Below are 6,000 nucleotides of genomic sequence, written 5' to 3' on the forward strand. Positions count from 1 at the left end.
CCCACTGTCAAACGATGAGTTTGGAAGCTAGACACAAATGCTGCATATTCTGGTGCAAGCTTGTCCAACAAGTTGAATATCAACTGAGCATCTTTTTTGTCAATTCCACAATCCTTAAGCTTTGCTCTTAGCTCATTTGCTTTGGTGACATAATCTTGGATTGTATCAAAACTCTTGGGATCCAAGTTGGTGAGCTCATTGTCAATCTGATAGCCTCTGATTTCATCAACTTGACCATACAATTTCTGAAACATATCCCAAGCCTCTTTGATTGTTTTACACTTCTCAATGTGAAAAATGAGGTCATCTGATACATACTTGCGCAAAGTTCCAAGAGCCATGCAATTCTTTGTGAGCCATTCTAATTGAGAATTTGGATCAGCCTTAGGATTAGGTGGTGCTGTTATTGTTCCATCTATGTAATGTGTGAGACCCTTTTCCATTAATTTACTCCATACTTTAATTTTCCATGATGCATAATTATGTGGAGTTAAAGATGGAAATTTATTAGAACTCATTGCAACAAAAATGGAAAGAGCACAAAGAGAGGCACAATCACACAAGACACCCTCCCAAATTCACTCAATCAAAGAACCCCCCCCCCAAAAAGTGATGATTGGGCACTTTATAATTAGTGCGTATACAATGGACCACTTGCAAAAAATGGCAAAGTGGACTTCTGATTACAATTTTACAACTGCCTCAATAAGACCAAAAGAGACTCAAACTGATAATGCAAGAGATCTAAACTAAGATCCAAGCACATTACAAGCACCTAATAGGCCAAATAAGACCAATGTCTAAAAGTACAATTTCCACTCAAAATCTTTGAAATCTGATCATAGATTATGAAAGTAGACAAAAAAAATTGCACTTTAAAAAAAAACAGCACCTGAAAAGGAGGTCGTATGAGCTTAAACGAGGCCTTTGAAGTTGCAAAATTGAGGATTGGACAGGTACAGCTGAGAGAATCTGAAAATTCTGAAAAACTTGTGCACCAAAATCAGAAAATAACCACACCACTGTGAAGATCACAAAATTTTAGCCCATGTCAAAAAAAATTGCACCAAAAAAGGAGCAAAAATGAGCAAGATATGACCTTTCAAAGTTGGACTGCAAAATTGAAAAGCTCAATGGAGAGGGGGTCAAAAAATTTCAAAAAGTTGCTGATGTGGCGCTTACGTCAGCAATTCACGAGCTTAAATTTGACGCTCGTCTGGCCGTCACAAAAATGTCATCCACCCTACGTGGCGTCCGTATTGTATGGACATGCTAACTGTGCAAGTTGACTGGTTGTACAGACATATGACGTGGCGTGGTGACAGTTTGTATGGAGGTCGACCGTGGGCCAGTGGCCACCTACCACGTGGCGGACGCGGGTCTGTCGGTTTAGTGGACGCCGGCGGGAACAAGGCGTCACCGGAGAATACCGGCTGTCGGGAGCGAGGTCGCCGGAGGCGGGAGCTGGTGGAGCCGCCGGACGATGGGGACTGCATGGGTGGCGTCGGCGGACTGGTCCTGCAGCGCGGTATGGCGGCGGCGGCTCCGACAACAGGTACGGCCCTGCAACCTGCAGGGTACTACAGAATACGGGGGGGGTCTGCGGACCCCCAAAAAACAGCAAAAATATATATTTTTTTGAATGCTTTTTCTGAAATGTTTTTCACTTCGTTTTTTTTCCAATTTTTTTTTTTTTAATCGCTGTTTTTCTTTTTTTTTTTTGAATTTTTTTTTTCAGAAAATAAAAAAAATTTCGAAATCCGTACGATAATAGCTAAAATGGGGAAAAAAAAATTTCTCACCAAAATAGGTCGACTTTATAGTCGAAATTTATGGAAACGGCCTCCCGGACTCAACGGTGATGTCCAAATCGCTGTATGATGCCCCCCAAAAATGAAGATCCCCAAATCCGAAAATAGAAGCCTTCCACGATGTCTCCAAAAAACTAATCAATGAAGCCCCAATAGCTCTGATACCATGTAGGATTTTGCCAAGATCAAGGGCACAATGAAAAGCATAAAAAGAGACAATAGAATGACAAGAACAAATTGTATTCTCATCAATATGCAAATGATCAACTGGATTAACCAATACAATTAATATAGGCTTGCTTATATAGGCAAGGCCATATGGATGTACGAGCACACAATTATGACATGTGGCTCAATGAGAAACAAGGGTAGGTAAGAAATACTAGGGGTAGGTAGGAGAAACAATATAATATTTCATAAGAGGTGGATGACCCACCGAATGTGGAGTGTAACAACAAAATAAGACCACAAAAGGTGGAATTTCTCTTACAAGCTCTATCCCTATGTGCACACTTCCCTAAGTGTCTCAAATCCAAACTACGAAGAGATGCATTATCCTAAGTTAACTTAAGTAAGTGTAATAATATCCAAAATGAATATTTATTTACACCAACACTTTGGCCTCGCCAATTTAACCCTCTGTTAAACCCTCTTACTGGATTACCTTCCAACACTCCGTCACTATGATCTTCGATGAACTCTCTAACTAGCTAGCTCTCTGCTGCACTCTTACACTTTGCTCTTCAATATCCGACACCTCATCATCTGACATCATCAATCCATTATGATCTTTGATCTGCATATTTATCTGTGAGCATTCCCGCCAAAACGTAACTTCATACTTTGGCACGCTAGGGTTCCTTCTACCAACCCAATCCATATCAAATCCAATCAGATCTTGCTCAGGGATTGACAACCTACAACATATCACTCAACTCCGCCAATCACATTGCGTCCAATACACGTTTGCTAAATTTAGCAAACACGACCTGTTTGTTGGCCTGCACTTGTCAATCATAATGAATGAATTCGTGGTCCCCTTCACCAAATTCGATCTGCACTTAGGCACTCTTCATCGATCATGATGCCAATGAATTAGATCAATATCCTCTAATCTGTCTTGAGCTTGACCCGTGATATTCGTGGTCTTCATTTAATGTCAATCGACTCATCACCAACCTCGTTGAAGCATTCTTCACCGACCTCTATACGTTTGCCACTCGGAGACTTCGTGTCTTTTTTGTCGACATCCACCTTAGCTCACTGTGTCGATTCAGGTATGGTCATCGAACAACACATACACTATCGGTGCTTACCTACTGGTCTCTCTAGCCCTATCGATTATACACTAACCAACTAACCTTCATGTCTGCACTTTACTATCGTTCCGGTGGAACACATCAGACTGGTCACCAACCTTGTCAATCCACAGCAAGCTCATCTTCATCAGATAGGAGCTTTTCACTTTGCCTCTTTGCTAGCTCATCGATTGACCTACTTACCAAGTTACTAGTTGATAATGCATCTACCTGTATATCGATAATAACCTTGATGACACCATGCCATCAAACTTCAACTATCATGCATCAACCTACAACTGCATGTTGGTTTCTCCATGTCTTCAACTGCTAAACCTTACCTTCATCTTCATTAGCCCAAATATCATCTCAACAGGTTTGTCAAAGTGACAACCGCATCACTTCTTGTTCTTCCTCTTTTGTCCTGGTAGCTCAACATGCCAAATCTTGTTGATCTGGTGTACATACCTCATTTCATGCACCTGAGGCATCTTTGTGTTTCACTTGTTCATCCAATGTGAGCTCACAATCACCTTCCTTTAACTTCTCTGTCTAATCCCAAAACACTGTCACTTACCAATGGGAGTAGATGAATCAATGCACTAAACCTGCCAATCACCCAGTGAGAGTGGATCCTTGTCACTCATTATGCTTCCGACATTATACTGATATGACTTTATTGACATTGAGCAGATATATCTTCAATCAGGCACATAACCCAGTAGACATCCCCTTTGTCTACCTTACTAACTTGGAGCAACCCAAACTCTATCGGTCATATCTTCATCCTGTGATAACCTCCTCATCCGGTGGGAGTCCTATTGAATGACATCCAACTGCTTACCGATTGTCTGCACATTCTCTATTTATTCAACCTTGCTTTCTTACTGGTCACATGCTCATCGGTTGGCAACCATACACTGCCAACACATCACTCACTGGTTGACATACCATACCAATCTCCAACACTTTCTCACCAGTCAATATTCCATAGTTACCAATGACAGGCTATTCCAGTAACATCAATGACAACACAATGTTGACAATCTCCCCCTTTGTCATTGATGTCAACACATGTAGTATTCGGTATAATACTGATTTCCTCTCCCCCTTTGACATATTGACAAAGGGTGCTGACAGAACATTCTATCGATTGCAGCTTACCCTTTGGCCATTTTACTCTTTATCCTCTCAACCAGCAATACTTCTAATAGAGGGATCTAACACCAACTGACACCAATTGCTCTGCTACCAAGTGTATATACTAATATGACACCAATTTTTGAAAAGTGTGTCAATGAATTTCACTTATCTGTCGGTCAGACTGCATCTTCTCCCCCTTTGTCATGCAAAAAGTTATTTTGACTCCAATTTGTTGATACCAAGTGTTAAGTCTGACACTGATACCAATTATATAATCTCCCCCTGTGCAAGTAACTCTCCCTCTTTGCTCATAACTGGTTGAGTGAGGAATTTTCTCTTCCTTTGCAGGTTGTTCTCCCAGTAGAGAAGGCTATTGTTCGTTTCACTTGGAGGCATGTACTGCAGCATAGACACTTGGTCTCCCTTGGTGTCCAACATGTCTGATACCAATCAGAAAATATGGTTGTGAACTCCCTTGAACTATAGATCTTAGGTATTCTTTGCATGTTAGGTTCTAAACCGGTTCTCCATTATGCACCTTGTACTGGTAGAGCTGAGTAAGTTATCTATTGATGATCTTCCAACTCCACGACATCCATCACAGCTTATGACATGATCTTGTATGACCAGAATGCCAAATCACATCACTATCATGTCAATTATCAAACCGGTTAATATAGGAGTTGAGCAAATACAACACCACAGGAGCCGGAAGATCTTCTGCAAGCCGAATAACCTATTACAAGGAGAAGCAATGAATCAAAATCTAAAGAACATACAAAACACAGAGAATATGCTCAAAAAGAGAGAGCTCAATATTCACAAAAATATGTAATGTGATTCTTACAATGAAAAGAAAGAACTCAACCTTTAATAGGTCAAGAAACCCTAAAAAGGGAAAACCTAGGTTTGCACATAATAATTAATTAAAATAATTAATTATATGTACCTAAAATTAGCTTAAGTGTAAAAGAGATAAAGGGAACTTAAATAATTAAACAAATAATGTTTAATTAATCAAGTAAATACCCGAATACTCTAACACCCCCCCTTAAGCTAGACTTAGGGAGAAGCTAAAACCTAGAATAGCTACTGAAAGCAATAAAGATGGGTCCTGGCAACAAGGCCTGATCAGGTACCCAAATACAATGAAATCTCTATGATCTGAAGAAATAGAGAAAACCACATGGGAACAAAACTCTACTCCAAAAAGAGATGGAAAAAATATCACTGAATCATGAAGACCCTGCAAACTCTATCGAAAAATAACTGCTGATCTGAAGAACATCCATTGAACTAGAACATGACCAGGTAGAGAAGACTGTAATCTACATGAATGCCTTCAAATGACACTACTCGAATCAGGAGGCAAATAAGGCAAAAACAACTGAAATCGAAGATGCAGATGGCATGAGAAACCAAAGCCTGAAGAGTTGATCAATCGAACCATGGAAGCATTAGAACCAACAGGATAAACCTCCCCATAATGTGGAAGTGGGAGAGGGACAGGAACACTGAAAATGATAGCCAAAAACAACTGCATGATGAAGAACCAAGAACATCAAAGGTGCTGAGACACATCATCATGAGACGAATGTCGTGGAAGGAACACTCACTTGACAAAGGAAGATGGCAAACAATAGGCAAACATCAACCCCCTCATGGCACTTGATCAACAGTGCATGTACAACAAGACACAAGATATGCAAGATTCCAAGTAAACAATGCATGATGACACTTTATCTCAA

The sequence above is a fragment of the Cryptomeria japonica genome, chromosome 1 (genome assembly GCF_030272615.1).
Source record: "Cryptomeria japonica chromosome 1, Sugi_1.0, whole genome shotgun sequence".
Lineage (NCBI taxonomy): Eukaryota > Viridiplantae > Streptophyta > Pinopsida > Cupressales > Cupressaceae > Cryptomeria > Cryptomeria japonica.